The sequence below is a fragment of the Trachemys scripta genome, chromosome 2 (genome assembly GCF_013100865.1).
Source record: "Trachemys scripta elegans isolate TJP31775 chromosome 2, CAS_Tse_1.0, whole genome shotgun sequence".
Lineage (NCBI taxonomy): Eukaryota > Metazoa > Chordata > Testudines > Emydidae > Trachemys > Trachemys scripta.
Genome location: NC_048299.1, coordinates 22,049,139 through 22,070,381, shown reverse-complemented (window position 1 = coordinate 22,070,381; position 21,243 = coordinate 22,049,139). Strand labels below are relative to the sequence as shown.

The window sequence follows — 21,243 nt, the reverse complement described above, 5'->3', positions numbered from 1 at the left end:
AAATGAATGCTTCACACCCTAGAAAGATTGGAATCCTAGCTTTCAGATAGCATTAAACATTAATTTCTAAGTTTGTAGTCCTGGTGTGGTACTTGAGAATTATTTTTAAAACAAACACTGGTCCCTGTATTTATCTAGCAGTAACTTTTGTTGGTGGTGGGAGAGGAACCATTCAGTACTGATTATAGTAAGGCCCTCAGTTGAGAGGACTTTTCAATCCCCGTAGAACATACAGACAACACCTCATATAAATATATATTTGTCTGTATGTATTACAAGTACCCCTGGGGGTAGGAAGAGGTCTTCCAGGGGACACTAGCAAAGTCAATACAAACTAAAATTTCATGCAGACAATGATTTGTTTATACTTCTCTATATTAGGGCTGTCAATTAATCGCAGTTAACTCATGCAATTAACTCAAAAAATTAATCCCAATTAAAAAAATTAATCGCGATTAATCACACTTATAACAGAATACCAATTGAAATTTATTAAATATTTTTGGATGTTTTTCTACGTTTTCAAATATATATATATTTCAATTACAATACAGAATAGAAAATGCACAATGCTCACTTTATATTATTATTTTTTATTATAAATATATTTACTGTAAAAATGGTAAACAAAAGAAATAGTATTTTTCAATTCCCCTAATACAAGTACTGAAGTGCAACTTCTTTATCGTGAAAGTGTAACTTACAAATGCAGATTTTTTTGGGGTTACATAACTTCACTCAAAAACAAAACAGTGTAAAACTTTAGAGCCTACAAGTCCACTAAGTCATAGAATCATAGAATATCAGAGTTGGAAGGGACCTCAGGAGGTCATCTGGTCCAACCCCCTGCTCAAAGCAGGACCAATCCCCAACTAAATCAGCCCAGCCAGGACTTTGTCAAACCTGACCTTAAAAACCTCTAAGGAAGGAGATTCCACCACCACCCTAGGTAACCCATTCCAGTGCTTCACCACCCTCCTAGTGAAAAAGTTTTTCCTAATATCCAACCTAAACCTCCCCCACTGCAACTTGAGACCATTACGCCTTGTTCTGTCATCTGCTACTACTGAGAACAGTCTAGATCCATCCTCTTTGGAACTCCCTTTTAGGTAGTTGAAAGCAGCTATCAAATCCCCCCTCATTCTTCTCTTCTGCAGACTAAACAATCCTAATTCCCTCAGCGTCTCCTCATAAGTCATGTGCTCCAGCCCCTAATAATTTTTGTTGCCCTCCGCCGGACTCTTTCCAATTTTTCCACATCCTTCTTGTAGTGTGGGGCCCAAAACTGGACACAGTACTCCAGATGAGGCCTCACCAATGTCGAATAGAGGGGAATGATCACGTCCCTAGATCTGCTGGCAATGCCCCTACTTATACAGCCCAAAATGCCATTAGCCTTCTTGGCAACAAGGGCACACTGTTCACTCATATCCAGCTTCTCGTCCACTGTAACTCCTACGTCCTTTTCTGCAGAACTACTGCCTAGCCATTCTGTCCCTAATCTGTAACAGTGCATGGGATTCTTCCGTCCTAAGTGCAGAACTCTGCACTTGTCCTTGTTGAACCTCATCAAATTTCTTTTGGCCCAATCCTCTAATTTGTCTAAGTCCCTCTGTATCCTATCCCTACCCTCCAGCGTATCTACCACTCCACCCACAGCAAGTTTTCAGATGACACTAAACTGAGAGAAGTCCACGCCATCCTCCAGAACATTAATGAAGATATTGAACAAAACTGGCCCCAGGACCGACCCTTGGGGCATTCAGCTTGACACCGGCTGCCAACTAGACATGGAGCCATTGATCACTACCCGTTGAGCCCGACAATCTAGCCAGCTTTCTATCCACCTTATAGTCCATTCATGCAGCCCATATGTCTTTAACTTGCTGGCAAAAATACTGTGGGAGACCGTATCGAAAGCTTTGCTAAAGTCAAGTCCTACTTCTTGTTCAGCGAATCGCTAAGACAAACAAGTTTGTTTACATTGATGGGAGATAGTGCTGCCTGCTTCTTATTTACAATGTCATCTGAAAGTAGCCGGCGTGGCAAGGTATTTACATTGCAGATATGCTAAACATTCGTATGCCCCTTCCATGCTTTGGCCACCATTCCAGAGGATATGCTTTTATGCTGATGCTTGTTTAAAAAAAAAAAACAAACTTTAATTAAATTTGTGACTGAACTCCTTGGGGGGAGAATTGTATGTTTCCTGCTCTGTTTTACCTGCATTCTGCATATATTTTATGTTATAGCAGTCTCTTATGATGACCTAGCATATGTTCATTTTAAGAACACTTTCACAGCAGATTTAACAAAACACAAAGAAGGTACCAATGTGAGATTTCTAAAAATAGCTACAGCATTCGACCCAAGTGTGATGGGTTGGATCACAGAAACCCCCTTGAGGCTGCCAACTTATGTGCCAGGACTACTTCTGCCCCTGCTTTCCCTGCTAGCTTGGGTCTCCAGCACCCTGTCTTGCTGAGCCAGACACGCCAGTCTGCTCCAACACAGACCCAGGGTCTGAACCACATGCCCCAAAGCTGCAGACTTAACTGAAAGCAGCTTAAGAAGTGTTCCTGTCTTTAACACTCAGATGCCTAACTCCCAATGGGGTCCAAACCCCAAATAAATCCGTTTTACCCTGTATAAAGCTTATATAGGGTAAACTTTTAAATTGTTCACCCTCTATAACACTGATAGAGAGAGATGCAGAGCTGTTTGTGTCCCCCCCCCCCCCCCCCTATGCATTCCACTTTTTAGTGAATTAGAAAAAAAAAATATTAATAAAAGACAAAAATATGTATAGTGGTTCCAAGTAGTAACAGACAGAACAAAGTGAATTACCAAGTAAAATCAAATAAAACACGCAAATCTAAGCCTAATACAGTAATAAAACTGAATACAGATAAAACATCACCCTCAGAGGTGTTCCAATAAGCTTCCTTTTACAGACTAGTCTCCTAATCAGGGTCCAGCAATCACTCACATCCCCTGTAGCTACTGTCCTTTGTTCCAGGTTCTTTCAGGTATCCTTGGGGGTGAAGAGGGTATCAGCCAGCTGAAGACAAAATGGAGGGGTCTCCCAGGGGTTTAAATAGACTTTCGCTTGTGGGTGGAGACCCCCTCCTCTCTCCTATGCAAAGTCCAGCTCCAAGATGGAGTTTTGGAGTCACATCGGCAAGTCATGTGTCCGTGCATGACTCAGTTTTTACAGGCAGAAGCCATTGTTTACATGCTATCCTGAACGTCCTTAGGTAGACCTCTTATGGGGATTGGAGCCTACGAAGATTCATTGTCCTTTAAGTGTTTCTTGATTGGGCACTTAATTTGCATATTCCTTTGTCAAGAAGCTGACCAAATGCTATACTAAGGCTACTTAGAAATCAAGCAAGTACACAGCCAATATTCATAACTTTGAATACAATGACACATGCATACAAATAGGATGAATATATTCAGTAGATCATAACCTTTACATAGATATGTTACATGGGATAAGTAGCATAAAACGTATTCCCGGTATGTCATATATACATTCATAAGCATATTTCCATGAAGCCTTATGGGGTGAGCGGCTACAAGATGGACATTGTACTGTAGACAGACGGCTTCCTGGCAAAGGGCAGACAACCTGGTTCTGCCTGGCCTGTTGATATAGAAGACCATAGCCGTGTTGTCCGTCAGGACCTGGACCATCCTGTCTTGTATACAAGGTAGAAAGATGGCAGGCCAGTCGAACGGCCCTGAGTTCCCTGACATTGGGAACACAACAACGTCACACCGAGGTTTAAGAACCTGAAGTGCCGTCCAAAATCTGAGAGGAACAAGGTGTGGAGCATGCTTTCAGAAGTCTTAAAAGAGCAACACTCTGATGCAGAAACTACAGAACCCAAACCACCAAAAAAGAAAATGAACCTTCTGCTGGTGGCATATGACTCAGATGATGAAAATGAACGTTCATCAGTCCGCTCTGCTTTGGATTGTTATCAAACAGAACCCATCATCAGCATGGAAGTATGTCCTCTGGAATGGTGGTTGAAACATGAAGGGACATATGAATCTTTAGCACATGTGGCACGTAAATATCTTGCAATGCCAACTTCAACAGTGCCATGGAAACGCCTGTTCTCACTTTCAGGTGACATTGTAAACAAGAAGCAGGCAGTATTATCTCCTGCAAATTTTAACCAGCCTTGTTTGTCGGAGCGATTGGTTGACCAAGAAATAGGACTGAGTGGACTTGTAGGCTCTAAAGTTTTACATTGTTTGATTTTTGAATGCAGTTATTTTGGAAAAATTTTACATTTCTAAGTTCAACTTTCATGATAAAGAGATTGAACTACAGTACTTGTATGAGGTGATAGAAAAATTTTTGTTTGTTTTTTACAGTGCAAAATTTTGTAATAAAAATAAATGTAAAGTGAGCAGTGTACACTTTGTATTCTGTGTTGTAATTGAAATTAATATATTTGAAAATGTAGTAAACATCCAAAAATATTTGAAGTAAATGGTATTCTACTGTTGTTTAACAGCGTGATTAATCACGATTTTTTTTAATCGCTTGACAGTCCTACTCTATATACTATACACTGAAATGTAAGAACAATTCTTATATTCAAATTGATTTATTTTATAATTATATGGTAAAAATGAGAAAGGAAGCAATTTTTCAGTAATAGTGTGTTGTGACACTTTTGTATTTTTATGTCTGATTTTGTAAGCAAGTAGTTTGTAAGTGAGGTGAAAGTTGGGGTACGCAAGACAAATCAGACTCCTGAAAGGGGTACAGTAGTCTGGAAAGGTTGAGAGCCACTGCCATATAGAAATTAATAGTTTAGTTAAGCATGACACATTTGAGAAGGTGAGAGTTAACTCTTGCAAACTTCTGTTGAAACAACTATTTATTTTCCTTATTCGTAAAGGAAATACTCTTATTTTTAAATCATGTGGCCCCCAAACCCCAGAGTACCCTTGCATGTGCGTGTATAGTATTTGGAAATTAAAAGGGCTGTGCATCCAGAATACTTCCCAACCCCTCCTCCTAAAACCCAATCCCACCTCCCTCAACTCTTTGAATGAGCAAGTCTTCCCACTTATGGGAATGTTATCTGAAGAAGCAGCTCTTTCAGAGATAGGCATCCCTATGTCCCCACATTCTGTGACTCACAGATTCCTTCTGAGCTTTGTGGATTAGATATATGCCTTCCCTCCCCACCATGCTTCCCATTCCTAAAATAACGGCTCAGGTCAAGTGGGACAAGGGACAGATCATTATCATTGTTTTGGTTTTAAAAGGCCTATCACAGTACTCGGATTTCTTGATACTCCTCCTCCGCCTCAGCAGAAATATATGGCTTTATCATTGAAACCAATTTTATTTATTTCTGGTTTGTTGTATTCTAGCTCTCTTACTGACTAGCCCTTTGTTGTAATGACTCATCCGTGCCTTTGTCGAGAAAATGGTTACATTTTTTTTTTTTACAAATACCTTTTAGTCTTATGATGTATGTGTTTCAATGTAGTCATAATAATTGAATTAAATTTGGTAACAGCTTATATTTTATATGACATTCTTTACAGCAGTGTCTTGCAGCACTGTACAATTAACAGGATAAAATTATCTGCATGTCAGAACAGTCTGTGGTTAAAATATACATCTTTAGCCTTGCTCTGTATGGTGACACAGAACAGGCCTTTCCAGTTGCAGTAGCAGTGGCATATAGTTACAAAATGCGCTGGCTTCTCTTGAACCATTTTAAAAACTGGAGCAAGTTCAGATCCCAATAATTGGTTGGGAACATAATGAGAGAGAAGATCAGTTTGGCAGACAGGGACATAGCTTTGAAGTCAGTGCATGTTTTGACAGGGACCCAATGCAAAGACTTCAAAATAGGAGTAATGTGCTTGGGTGGGCATGTGGTTGTAAAGCTGTGACCTATCTATAATGTAAGCCGGAGCTCTTGGATATAAAGAATTGCAATAGTTGCTAAAACGTACATATTCATCCGTCGTTTCAGATTTGTGTTGGTTAACAATGGTCTCATTGGTTAACAATGGTCTCATTGGTTAACAATGGTCCCTGATGATATTTCAGGGATTCATAGATTTTAAAGCCAGAGGGGATCGTTTACAATCTGTTCTATTCTGACCTCCTGGATAACTCAGACCATAGAACTCCTTCTTATAATTCCTGCATCAAGTGCAATAACTTGTGGAGGAAATAGAGCCCATCTTTTAGAAAGTTGTTAACCTAGAGACTTCAAGTGAGGGAGAATCTGAGGCCTGGGTACACTACGAGTTTAGGTCGAATTTAGCAGCATTAAATCAAGTTAACCCTGCACCCGTCCACACAACGAAGCCATTTTTGTTGACGTAAAGGGCTCTTAAAATTGATTTCTGTACTCCTCCCCGACGAGGGGAGTAGCGCCAAAATTGACATTGCCGATTTGAATTAGAGTTAGTGTGGACGCAATTCGACGATATTGGCCTCCGGGAGCTATCCCACAGTGCACCATTGTGACCACTCTGGACAGCAATCTGAACTCGGACGCACTGGCCAGGTAGACAGGAAAAGCCCTGCGAACTTTTGAATTTCATTTCCTGTTTCACCAGCGTGAAGAGCTGATCAGCACAGGTAACCATGCAGTCCCCATAATCGAAAAAGAGCTCCAGCTTGAACCGTACAGGAGGTATTGGATCTGATCGCTGTATGGGGAGACGAATCTGTGCTATTGGAACTCCGTTCCAAAAGACGGAATGCCAAAACATTTAAAAAAATCTCCAAGACCATGATGGACAGACTATCGGCTGAGCAAGTGCAGAATGGTGGTTCGCTCTACTTCCCTGTAAGCCAACCGCCCTCCCCTCCCCCCTTTGATCTCTGCTTGCAGAGGCAATAAAGTCAGTGTTGTTTCAAATTCATACATTCTTTATTACTTCATCAGACAAATGGGGGGATAACTGCCAAGGTAGTCCAGGAGGGGTGGGGGAGGAGGGAAGCAACGGGTAGGGTTGTTCGGGCACCCTCTAGAATGGCATGCAGCTCATCATTTCTGCGGGATGTCTGGGGCTCTGACCCGGAGTGGCTGCTTGCATCTGTGGTTCTTTAGTAGGCTTCCCTGATATTCTAGGCAGCACTGAATCTGTATTACACAAAACCTGAAGAAGAGAATGACCTTTCTTGTCTAGGAACCCCCGACCGACGTCATGGAGGCCAGCCAGGAGCACCCATGACAACAGCAGACGGTACAGTATGACTGGTAACCGTCTTTGCTAACTTGCAAAGGCAAGGAGCTGCTGCTGTTAGCACTGTAGTACCGCTTCTGTCAGCAACATCCAGTAGACATACGGTGATAGTGGAAAAAGGCTGAACGGGCTCCATGCTTGTTGTGCTATGGCGTCTGCTTGGGCAATCCAGGGAAAAGGGCGCAAAATGATTGTCTGCCGTTGCTTTCACGGAGGGGGGGGAAGGGGGGTTGACTGACGACATTTACCCATAACCACCCGCAACATCAGGCATTGGGAGCTACCCAGAATTCCAATGGGCAGCGGGGACTGCGGGAACTGTGGGATAGCTACCACAGTGCACCGCTCCGAAAGTCGACGCTTGTCACGGTTCTGTGGATGCACACCGCCAAATTAATGTGCTTAGTGTGGACACATGCACTCAACTTTATACAGTCTGTTCCCAAAAATTGACTTCTGTAAAATCGGAGTAATTTCGTAGTGTAGACATACCCTAAAATTTGCTCTTTATCCAATTTCAATTTTTCTAGCTTCAACTGCCAGCCATTGGGTCTTGTGTCTCGCTTCTCTAAATGTAAGAGTCCTGTAGTATTATAGGTGCTTAATAAATGTGTTTTAGGGATGGACAATCTGAAATTAATATTACACCCAGGCTTTTTGTACTTGAATATGGACTCAGTGGTACTTTTATTGAATATAGTTGCTAAGGCGGGAACATTTCTCCACAAATGCTCAGAGCCAGTAATCCGTGCTTATGTCTTTCTTTGGATTCAGCTTCATAAAATCGTGAGACATCTATTATTGAATGTCCTGTGAAATACTGGTCAGAGTGAAAATTGCAGTGTGACATTCAGATGGAAGAGAAAAATATATCTGAGTATTGTATTGACTGCATAGTTATGGAAGTGTAGATCATACTTGCTAATAAAGGCATTTAGGTACATTCTTAAATCCATCCCTGTTCATCAAATCATTTGAGCATGCAGTGAACTTAAACATGTGCTTAAATCCCATTGCGGTCAATTGGAACGTAAGTATGTGCTTAATTTTAGGTACATTTTAAGTGATTTGAATAGGAATGGACTGCTGAATCTGGGCCAAAAAGAGGAGAACAAGAGGCATAGTTTAAAAATATGAAAAGGGAAGTGAGAACTGAAAAATGCTGACCCAGTTAGACTGTCCTCATGTGGCATGAGAAACACAATTTGAAACATGCAAAGGCTATATCAGGTAGCTTATCAGTGGACCTTAAGCATGTTGGAAAAATCCTTGATTCTCTTTATCAAATTTCCTTGGAATTCCAATGATGCTGAAGGTGACAAAAACCTGCATCAGTAGCCCTTAGTAAATGTACTGTAATGTCATGGCTGTGCTATAGTAAATTCTCAAACTTGGCAGACATTTTTGTTAACAAAGTGAACAGTACAGGATCAGTATGTTTAAAACAATGTGTTTGCTGGAAAAAATCCCAATAACTTTTGATATAAAACATCACTCTGAAATGAGACAAAATCAGTAAGATCATCTACTATCAAAGAAGGTATACTTTGAGGAAAACTGGAGGTACTTTAAACCTTTTTTTCTTTTGTTTGGGGTGTGTAAATGATTGAATGGCCCTCCTTTTAAAGCCTGACTCCCTGTGTTCTGAATGACTGGAGCCATAACAGTTAAATTACCAGGTGGAGTATGATCTTGGAAACATTTTGCTCTCCTTAGTCCCTGTTTCAGGACTCTGATATCTGGCACAGACTAGGAAAGAAAAACAGTTATGGTCTCCACTGGACAATAGGAGGAATCTAAAGCTAGTACAAAGCAACAGAGGGTCCTGTGGCACCTTTAAGACTAACAGAAGTATTGGGAGCATAAGCTTTCGTGGGTAAGAACCTCACTTCTTCACTTGCATCTGAAGAAGTGAGATTTTTACCCACGAAAGCTTATGCTCCCAATACTTCTGTTAGTCTTAAAGGTGCCACAGGACCCTCTGTTGCTTTTTACAGATTCAGACTAACACGGCTACCCCTCTGATACTTGAAAGCTAGTACAGTAACTCCTCACTTAAAGTCGTACCCCTTAACGTTGTTTCGGTGTTACGTTGCTGATCAATTAGGGAACATACTCATTTAAAGTTGTGCAATGCTCCACTCTTACGTTATTTGGCTGCTTGCTTTCTCCACAGCTGGCAGCCTCCCTACGCAACTCCCGCCCGCCGGCAGACCCCGCGGATCAGTGCCTTCCCTCTCTTCCCCCGGCCTCCTGCCCGCGGCAATCAGCTAGCTTGCCGCGTTTTGGAGGGAGGGGGGAGGAGCGAGGACTCGGCGCACCTCCCCCTTCTCTCCCCTGCCTCCCGAATGCGGCAATCAGCTGGCTTGTAGTGTTTAGAAGGGAGGCGAGGGAGGGGGGAGGAGCCAGGACGCAGTGTGCGAAGTAAAGGGGGCTGGGGGGGAGAAGAGGCAGCTCAAGGGTGGGGGCTTGGGGGAAGGAGTGGAGTGGGCGGGCTGAGGGTTGAGCCCCCCCGCCCCTGGTGCTTGCAGAGTAGGGGAAGCTGCCCTGGAACCTACCCCCCCCCCCCATTTACATTAATTCTTATGGGGAAATTGAATTCGCTTAACATCATTTCACTTAAAGTCGCATTTTTCAGGAACATAACTACAACGTTAAGTGAGGAGTTACTGTATTTTAAAAAGGATTACAGGGATCATTCTTCCTGTTGGCAATAATATTAGAAAAATACGTTGCCTGTATCTTTCAGATCATCAGGGCCAGTTAACATAAGATTTTCAAGTCTCACAAACATGCAGTCTGTTCGTATAGCTTCTATCTAGATGGTAAGTCTCCCAGAGTTGAGGCTCACTGAAGAGGGTAGGGGTTTATTGGAGAGTAGCTCAGACCAATGTTCAAATAGGCACCATCTTATCTAGGCTCTTAAATTTGACTATTCTGTGTTTTTTATTTAGATGTCAAATCAATCATGTAAGAGAGGTTAAATTCCAGAAATAATATAGGGCAACAATTTGCCAAAACAGAACTTGTTTCCTGTCACAGATTTTTGCATTTGTATGTGACCTGATGTAGATTGGACACATGAGTATTTTTAGTGAAGTTGAGCATAATATATAAAAAATGTGAATAAATTAATCTTTAGAATCCTTTACATGACCATAATTTAGATTTGGGCAGGTAAAGAAGTGAGTAACTATATTCAATGAGTGTGGTGCATTTCTTGAGCAGGCTATTTGATTTTATTATATATTTTTAAAAGCTCCAGCTGCCTTTGCCACAAATTAAAAATGGAATTGTCACACAAACTCCCCATTCCAGCAGCTTTCCTTCATCTCAAACCATAAATGAATAAACTGGTGATGAAAATAAATCCAAACAATGTCCCATGTCACTCACAGAGGGCAGTTGTTGTCGCTCTCCTCTTTCCACAATGGATAAGTAGCTGGGCTTCCCAAATTTCCCAGAATCTGGGCATTTAAGTCTAATGGAACAACAAAATGACAGAGAGGAAGCCAGAGCTGATATGGGGGAGTTTGAACTTCAGGTTGTGGGCTGTACATTGATATCCAGATGGGATTACTTCTTGTCTTGAAGAATAGGGGGTATAGATCTACAGTCTTCTAACAGTACCTTGTGGTGTTTGTTAGTTTATGTACAAGGATATATGGTGGCTTGGCATAAATATCCTCACTTGACTTCTTCCTTGGAGGTACAGTAGAGACAGGAAAAGAAACTACAGGCAATACAGAAATAGAGAGAGTTTCCATACTTAGTTTGCTTTCAACAAAAGTTTCCAATAATGCAGCCTTTCACATTCCTGACAGATTTATCAGGCCTAGCCACTTGAAGCCCACATTATAGCTTGGTTTGAGTCTGCTTTTTCCATGAGCTGATGTCATGACTGGACCCACAGTGCAGTTTCAAAACGGTTGCTTTAGATTGCATCATTACTTTAAAACCTCTGTTCTTTAACCCAAAGTGTCTTTCTTAGAATAGTGAATAAATGTCAGTATTCAGTGAAAACATGCCGATTTTAAACCATGTAAACTGCAAAAACAGGTTGGATTGTGGTGATTGAAGTTTTTTTTTTTTTTTTTGAATAGATTACTTATTTGTATTTGTATTTAAAATTACTATTTCCAAAGTGTTGGGAATATGGATGGGATGGAGAAAAGAGTATAATAAAAAAATGCTGTGATTTCTTTGCCCATTTTTATAGAACCTAACATGCTTTTGAAAAAAAGTTGGATCACTTAAATATTCAAATTCTCTTACACATTCCTAATGCATTTTTATCACATTAAGATTTGTAACCTATATTAATACACAATAATAGCATATAGTAAAAATTAACAGCCAGCCAGCTCCCTGTGGGTAGTTGAAAAGTGTCATTTAAAAAAAAAATCCTTTACAGAAGGTTTTCTAAGGCAATTAAAGCACTGTGATGCTATTTGTAAAATACAAAACAAACCCAGGTTATTATGGTATAAGTTGTAAGTAAGGAATAGATATGGCACATAAAACAAGCTTGGAATTCAAAAATTAATAGCAAATGCAATTGCAAACCTGTAGGCTTAAGACTTAATGGTTTTGTTTTGTTTTGTAGAGGCAAGACAGCTGAAGAAAAGATCCTATTCTTCATTTTTATTGCACTTGTTCTTCTTACTCTTTTAACACTCATTTTAATCAAATTGCCATGCTTGTTCCAAATCTCAGTGCCTGGCAGAATTGTGAACTTTAATTTTACACCTTTGGGTGGGGAGCGGGGTGAATCCAGGCCTAAATGGTCTTGGTGCATAATACTTTTCATATAGACAGGCCTCAGTTGAGAAAAGTTCTTACACATGCTTAACTTTAAGCACTTGCTTATGTCCAATTGAAGTAAACAGAACTTAAGCATGTGCTTAATTTTAAGCATGTGCTAACGTGCCATTCTAGATAGGATGCTTTACTGAATTTGAGACTTAGTGCTTTTACCTGAGGTGATCCAAGTGTTTTATAGACAGTTAAATAAGCCTTACCAACACTCCTGTAAAATAAGGTTTTACAGACGCTTCCATTACAGTTGTGCTTGGATGAGACACTGCTTCAGGTATTGAAGGATGCACCACCCTGGGGGTGGTGAGTGGCCTGAAGATATGATTATCAATGGAGATGTGCCCCAGGGAGATATGTAGGTTATCTGTTAGTTAATTTTATATATTTTAAAGGAAGAGATGTAACCAGAGACAGAGTTATTAATAAATAACAGTAACTGCTTCTTATTTAGTTACACTAATGGATAGTAATTCTACAGATTTAGACAAACAAATTGATTTTTTTGTGTGTTAAATTGAATCAGTCTCCTAGAATGTAAAATGAAAAGATTTCTGGGCATCTAAAATATTTTACTTGTCTCACAATAACTCCGGTTCAGCCTTAGGACTTTTGAGCGAGACGAATTCCCCTCTCTTAACTTAACTGTCTCATTTTAAATGAAAAGGCGGTGTTTTTTAGGCTCCTCTGCTTCAGGACAATTGGATCTCAGCTACTTGGACTAGAAGTTGGGATTGTACAGATGACAATCCTGCAGTGAGCTCCATATGGGAGGAAAGTTGAGTTCCCATTACTGATTATCCTAATTCTGCTGTATTGCCTGTGAGGAGGAGGAGCGGGGTGGTAAATAAATAACTTTTTAATGGAACCATCAATATATGTGCATGCTTTACTAAATGATTTTATTGTCACCTCATACTTCCTCTTCTCTTCCCTTCAGTTCCCTTCATTGTGCCCTGATTCAAAAAAGGCTTTAAGCATGTGTTTAAGTTCATCCCTATTTATGACAGCACTTAAGCACATGGGACAAGAGGGAAGGTTCTCTTATTGATCCGTAACTGGTTAAAAGAGAGGATTCAAAGGGTAGGAATAAATGGTCAATTTTCAGAATGGAGAGGGGTAAATAGCAGTGTCCCTCAGGGAATTGTACTGGGACCAGTGCTATTCAACATATTCATAAATGATCTGAAAAAAGGGTAAACTGTGAGGTGGCAAAATTTGCAGATGATACAAAATTATTCAAGATAGTTAAGTCCAAAGCAGACTGTGAAGAGTTGCAAAAGGATCTCACAAAACTGGGTGACTGGGCAACAAAATGGCATAGGAAATTCAATGTGGATATATGCAAAGAATGCATATTGGAAAACATAATCCCAACTATACAAACAAAACGATAGATCTCAATTAGCTATTACCATTCGGTAAAGAGATCTTGGAGTCATTGTGGATAGTTCTTGGAAAACATCAGCTCAACAGTGCCAGCCAAAAAAGCTAACAGAATGTTAGAAACCATTAGGAAAGAGGTAGATAGGATGAAAAATTTCCTAATGGCACTATATAAATCCATGGTATGCCCACATCTTGAATACTCCATGCAGTTTTAATTACCCCTTCTCAAAAAAGCTATATTAGAATTGAAACAGGGTCAGAAAAAGGCAACAAAAATGATTAGCGGTATGGAACAGCTTCCATATGAGGAGAGATTAAAGACTGGGACTTTTCAGCTGGGAAAAGAGATGACTAAGAGGTCGGGATATAATAGAGGTCTATAAAACCATGAATGGTGTGGAGAAATTGAATAAGGAAGTGTTATTTACTCCTTCTTCACGTAACACAAGAACCAGGGTCACCCAATGAAATTAATAAGCAGCAGGTTTAAAACAAACAAAAAAAGGAAGTACTACTTCACCCAACCTTCAGTCCATGTATGGAACTCATTGCCAGGGATGCTGTGAAAGCTAAAGCTATAACAGGGTTCAAAAAGAATTGGATACGTTAAAGAAAGATAGATCCATCTGTGGCTACGGATGAGCTGATACATCTAGCTAAGATGGTTAGAAACTCAACCCCATGCTCTGGGTGTCCCTAGTCTTTGACTGCCAGAATCTGGGAGTGGACGACAGGGGATGGGTCACTTGGTAACCTCCTGTTCTGTTCATTCCCTATGAAGCATCTGGCATTGGCCACTGTCAGAAGAGAAGACACTGGGCTAGATGGACCACTAGTCTGACCCAGTGTGACTGTTCTTATGATCTTATCTTCAAATGTTGTCCTGATGCTTTTTGAAGCAGGGCATTACTGAGCCATGTCAAATATAGATGTCAATTTTGTGAGAGGACTCGCACGTTGAGAGCTTGAATAATAACAAGTAGTTGTTCTGTTTTCTCATAGAAATATTTTTGTTTAGATTCATCGGTAAAAAGTGTGTATCACAGAAAAAATTAACTGGTTTGTTACTTCACACTTGTCAGTTTGCTGTATTTTTCTCTCTCTATTTTGCTAATGTTGAGCTTCTATAGGACAGACTATTTTCTTCTTTTCAATGCACTCCTCTTATTACAAAAGTGCATTGAGTGCATCTTAATTCTGTGGTCTGTACACATTTGCTTTTCTTGTTGTTGTTCTTTGGTTTCAGGAATACTAGAATGAAAACCATAATATCTCATACAAAAAATATTTTTATGAGATGTTATAGTTTGATTAGTGAACTGAAAGATAAATCAATATATTCTTTAAAGTATATTGTACAAAAGATTCATGTGACTTTATATTTGTTTGTCACAAACTAAGCAGCACATCAATTTATCTCTGAATTTTTCTTCTAGCATCCAAAACAGTCAAGAGTTTGTTGGCCTCTGACATGCGTATCACATGCCACATCTGTGAGCTTTACAGTGCCACATCTATATGCATGAACTGGATAGTTTTTAGTCTAAATTCACAGAAACGATGCCACACTGTACAGCAGCAGAAGCAGCTAGTCCGTGTTTTTTAAGGTCTTGGCACCTCTCAGAACAGTATGTACTTTGATTTTTTGTTTTGTGTTATGACTAATGCTTAGCAATGTCCTTCGGTAAAGTATACAAATCAACCCCAAGCAAAACTTCCAGTCCCAGCTGTGACTCTGGAAATGAAAGTCAGTTCATCAGTGCATGGAAACAAGATGGTCAGATTATATAATTCCCAATGTTGTTAAATCATTTATGTCTTGCAGAAGAATGTTCCTTCTACATGTTAATTTGCAATGAACAATGAATCTTTTCATATTACGTATGAAGTAGCACATTGTATTTCTGAAACCAGCTGTACACACTATCGAGCCGGAAACATACAATGACAAATAAATGTGTAAATTCCAATTTGCATTCATGTTTTCTAAATTTGTTCAGTGCAACATTATCTTCCAGGGTAGCCAGCTATCTAAAAATCTGGGGTAAGACCATTTTTTTCTTTAATTAGTATTGTGATTTAGCTAACAATGTTCAGCAACTCCTTCCTTCCTTCCTTCCTTCCCATTTCTGTAACTCTTGTAGGCCTTACAGTATTACAGTAACCTTTAAGCTAATGGAATAACCTCTACTATAAGTCCCTAGGGTTATCTAAGTAGTGTATTCCTTTGGTGAAGTCTTTATATTTCATGGCATTCACAGTATGAAATTATAACATGATACATGATTAAACACTATAATATAGAGCTATTTGGTTTCTTTGCAACTTTGTGATTTCTTAAAAAAAAAAAAATGCTTTGAGTTTTCTTTCCTCCATCCTGAGTATCTACTACTTTGTACTTGCTGGGGGCTTTCTTTCCAGCTGTGCATGATAGTTGGCCATCAACAGTGAGAGCTTTCACAAGTTTTTGGTGTCATCTGGCTGAAATCCAATCAGTGCCACTCTCTGTGAGGTTCTGCGGGTCTGTGGGGTGGCTGTTGCATCCATGCTGCTATCTGGCAGCCATGATAAGACTGCATACATTATCACAAAGACTCTGTGGAGGTAAACACAATAGGAAGTACCACCTCTGAAGGCCAGACTGACAGCTTATCTTGTGGCCTCTTATTGGTCCAGAAGCCCTCTTAAGCCAAGGAGTTGTTCCAGGAAGTGTCCATGTAACAAGATGGACTCCTTTGTCAGATCTCATTACAGACCTGCACTTCTGCTCACTCTCGGACTCCTGACCCCTGCTCCGACTTCTGGTTTCTAACTCTGGCTTTGACCTTCTCACCGTTTCTGGTCTCTGACCGCTACTGCTCTGACCACTAGGCCTGGCTGCCCAAGCCCTGGTTATGATGCTCTCCCCTTCTTTCCAGATCTCTTATCTACTTTGTGGTAGAGCTGCTCCATTTAAGTTTTCTCCTTCAGTTACCTAATGGCAAAGCTTGCAGAAAGAGATGATTTTAATGTTAAAAGGCAGGACTTGACATGAGATCTGAGTATTACTTCCAGCGCTGCTACTGACTTGTATCACACTTGTGCCTCAGTTTCCCCAGATGTAAAATGGGGATGATGGTAATACTTACCTGCCATCCAGGGATGTTCAGAGATAAATTAATTAATATTTGTAAATTCCATAGCACCTTACATTATGTTATTTAAAAAGTGAAGGAGGGAATGTATGTGTGGCTACAGCTCGGAAAATGAAGAGCTCATAAGGGTAAGCGTTGTCTCAAACATCACAGTTCACTCCAGATCACCTTCCGTGGACTCCATTTGACTTGCCTGTCTCTCTACCTTATAGCTATAGCCCTCGACCTCAGAAGCACTCCCTGGCTTTTCAGGGACAGAAGCATCCCAGTCAGAAGCTGCAACAGACACACTCAGTATCTGCTAATCTGCATTGGAGTGTTAAAGGGTCTTCAGAAGCTGTTTACTGGGGAGCAAGAATTTAAGACCGAACACTTTGCAGCCGGATCGTGCCAAAAACGTTTGGAGAATGCTTACAAGTTGTCATGCAGGTTGGAAAGGAATGAACCACTTTTGCTTCTGTTTTTTGGATGCTGAGATGCAGAATACAATTTGCAGATAAACTATTCTGAATGCGAGGGAAATATAAAGGTCAAGTTAAGAACTAGAAATGTGCGCTGTTGTCCTGTTTTAGTAGAGAATGTTTTTTCAGCTTGACTTCTGGCACCCATCTTCACCAGCAGTATGATTCCTGACAACATGTGCTGTGAGACTGGGCTCCACTAGGCCTCATGTGAACTCTTTGTTACAGAGCTGCAAATGGTTTCATCCCATCTTCATGCACAAGCTTAGGGTGGACCCATTGTTGACAGTTATTGGCGGCAGTGAGTCATTTTCCTTGGTCTGGCACCAGGACCTGTAGAAGTTGGAGGGTCACATGCATTCTAAATAGACATTGTGATAACTTGTTGCCTTGAGAAGCCTGAGACCCTTGATCTAGTGCAAGAGGGAACTGACCTATATTGCAAGGAAACTGCCTACAGTGTGAAATGCTATATTTGTGTGCAACCTTGTTTGTCATCCAGAATAACGATTTGAGACATTTTATAAAGTTACAGCCAGCCTCTCATTGATTTTGTTCACTCTCTATGTGTTTAACTTAAAACATTTTGCCAAAAATCTATTTGTTGAGCATCAGCTGTTTTATCTAGTTTTGATATTTAAGATTATGCTGGAAGGGTTAAATTTAGGGAATCTTTGATTTTAAAAAGAGATTTTAATTGTATTCTTTTTGATCATTAAGAGATTTTTGGAGCATTAACATTACAGAAAATACTGATGTTTTCACATATGCTGTAGTGATAATACACTTTTTTTTTAATTTGTAAAGTAGCTGAGAATTGTTCATCAGTATTATTATTATTATTTTTTTGTTCCTTGCAAACTAGACTGTTGGTGGTTTCTTCTTTTTAGGTAAGAAGAGACTTAGGATAATCTTGTCCAACAATGAAAGTAGCTTGTAGCAAATACAAACTTGGGATGTAGGTCTTGTATAGCAGGAAGGAAAGTGAAAATTATCCTTTGATGATCTAATGCACAATACAGCATTAAAAGTTAGTACAGTACCATACTCAGGATATGATCTATTACTTAATTTTCTTGACAGAGATTTTTTCTCACATGTGTATTTTCATTGGAGATTGATCCAGTACAGAGCGTCTTGCATTTTTGAAAATATCCAGGTGGGAATATATAAAGGTTTTAGCCTGAGAATGTGAAATTAGATGTTTACCATTAGTTGTACAGGAAAGCACTTATGCTGAGAGAGCACAAAGAGAACACACTTAATTTATGGCTTGAAAATGTGTTGGAAACTTACTAGCCGGAAGCTGATATGAAAATAAAGGTGGATGACTCACCAGTGAAATCCAGGGGCAGCGATCTGAAAGGAGGCCATTCCCAGCTGCTGGGAGGAGGAAGGACACTGGGATTCCTGTTATACGTCTGTCTCTGGACTCTGTCAGCGGGTTGTGGGGGTGTCTTCTTTTTATACCATCCCTTGGCTGGTAGGTAAATTTGAAGCTATCACGACTGTTAGAAGGGAGAATTTATTTTTCTTTCCTTGTTCCTATCTGATCATCACTACTTGATTGTTGGGGGCGGGGGGGGGGGAAAGAGTCAAGGTTCACTCACTTAATAGGGTGAGATGGTGGGAATCTACCTAATCCTGCCCCTAATGAAGGCAATGATAAGATTTACATGAACTTCAGTGGGGCCAAGATTTTACCCCCAGTGCCAGCCTCTGCTGCAGCTGCTCAGAACTTTTCTGAGCAAGGACTCAATGAATGAAACTGGTGTGAATCTGGTCACTTTCACTGCTGCTTACACACAATCTTCTCAAAAGCAGTGTGGAAATAATACAACACATGTATGGGGATGTACAAAACTGAAGCATAGCTCAAATTCAAACAAAAATGATTTTTGTTTCATAATCTAGAAAAGCGAATGTAGTTGATTTAATAAAAAAAATAACTAATTTTTTTGTATGCACTGTGGGAAATGCTGTGGGAATTTGACAAACTGGCTGGTTGTTAGACTTCTCAAAGGACAATTAAACATAAATACAAAAACCTACATATTTATTTTTTTAAAAATCAACAAAACTCCTAGTTAAAACCACCAAAGCAAATCCATCTGTGAATATTGCTGAATGGAGTATAATCTGACATTTTTCTTTTTTTTTTCTTTGTTTTTGTAACTTGGTACAATGATTATACATTCATTTTGTTAAGAGTAATACATTAACACGACTGGGTATGTTTTTTCCCACTTTCTGTTTATGTATATCTACTCCAGTGTTGTGACTTTAGAGGAGACATGGTGCACCATGGTTATGAGCATTTTCAAAGTTATGATTTCTACAATGATTTTGCTATCTTGTGTCAATGTAAATAAGTGCACCTTGCTTTAAAGAAATATTTCCAGGTTAACAGTATCAGACATACTGTTCAGTAAATTACTTCTTCCTGTACATTAAAGTGGAAGAGAAACTCAGTCCAAATCTGTTGGTGTTGAACCAAAACTGGCTGAACAGTTAAGAGTTGGAAATCTATGTCTGTCTTTACCTAAAGTTACTAGATCTACAGAAAACTGTCTGGAATGTCAGCCAGGTTGACTTTCAAGGAGAATGTTGCTGATGACATTCAGCTGGTATGGCTGACCTCGATAGGCAGGGGCTAGGGAATAATGTCTGCAGCTAATTTGGCCCTTTTTCTGTAAATATAAATTCTGTTGTTAAATAGATTAATTGTTTTGGATAACTCAGATAAACTTTGTAGGCAATCTGAGTAAAAATATGGTTGAAATATACAATGGAAGTAATTAAGCAGTATGTACATTAGCGGAAGAATTGATTATTCAGATTCAAAGTCCTTGTCAGGGATGTTTGAAAAGTACTGTCTGATATGTATATACAGATGGAGAAAATAAGAAAAAATATAACTCCAGTCTGCTGTATTTGTTTTGACATGCTTTTTGGTCAGATGGAGGTTTGTGATTTTGCAGCTTGTTTAGGCTTTTCTTTCTGTCTGTCTTCAGTAGTAACATTTTGAAGTGGTGTTGATATTAGGGTATACACTAGCTAAATGCATATGGCCACTTAATTATGAGTCTGGAATCTTTTGTAATCTGCTTAGAGAGAAGTGCTCAGTAAAATTACAACAATGAAAGTGTTGTATCTATTTAACATGTATCTATTTAAGACATTCTTTATTGGTCAGAATACATTCTACCGTCATAGGAGGCTGAGCTGGATAATATTTTTCCATGTTTAACTATGGTGACCTTATTTTCCCTCTGTTAAATCACATGAAAATGGAGGAATATTTTGTATAACGTGCAGGACTTACAATATAAAATGCCTCTTGTTCAGATAATAGGAGCAGAGACCTAATGAAAGTGTAAAACTCGTAAAATATACTGCACTTGACGTTAAACCTTTATCCGTAGCCAAAGTATTTATTTAAAAAGGGGGAATGGAAGGAATATATTATATCACTGTGCAGCACTTTATTTGCTGCTGGAGTTATAATAGGAAGCTAAAGATATGTCTATAGGGAAGTGTATAGTTTGCACTGCTTTTAAAAATAGCAGGGGAAAGAAGAGTTAACATCTTGTGCAGTTAGTTATGATTAAGGATAAGATTTTGTCACAGATATTTTTAGTAAAAGTCACGGCCAGGTCACAGACAAAAAGACAAAAAATTCATGGACGCCGTGACTTTTACTAAAAATATCCCAGACAAAATGGGGATCTGTGGGTCCGCACACCACCTGAAGCGGGGCAGCTGCACAGGGACTAGGAACCACTGCAGCAGTTGGGGGCTGCCGGGTACCCCTGCCGCTTGCAGCTCTGGGGGTCCCCCCCGCTGTCCATGGGGGCTGGGAGATGTGGGTGCCCCTGCTGCCTACAGTTCAGGGGGCCCGTGGCGACCTGGGAGCTGTGGGGGTTCCCTCACCACCCGCGGCGGCCGGGAGTTCAGGGGTTCCCACTGCCTGTGGTGGCTGGGAGCTCAGGGATTTCCCTGCCACTGGCAGCTCCAAGGGTCCCCACTCACGGTGGCTGGGAGCTGTGGGGTACCCCACCACCTGCAGCAGCTTGGAGCTCCATGGGCCGCCAGAGGCGGCGGGGGGTACCCCACAGATCCCTGCCCTCACGAGCGGCGGGACCCTACAGCTCTCGACCACTGTAGGCTGAAGTCATAGAGATCTCTGGAAGTTA

At 40.2% G+C, this 21,243-nt stretch overlaps 1 protein-coding gene across 9 annotated transcripts in view; it reads left to right on the top strand.

Annotated features, from left to right (window-relative positions):
* The window catches only part of DIP2C (disco interacting protein 2 homolog C), a 460,741-nt gene that overhangs the window by 19,019 nt on the left and 420,479 nt on the right, over positions 1–21,243 (top strand). The window lies entirely within an intron of this gene.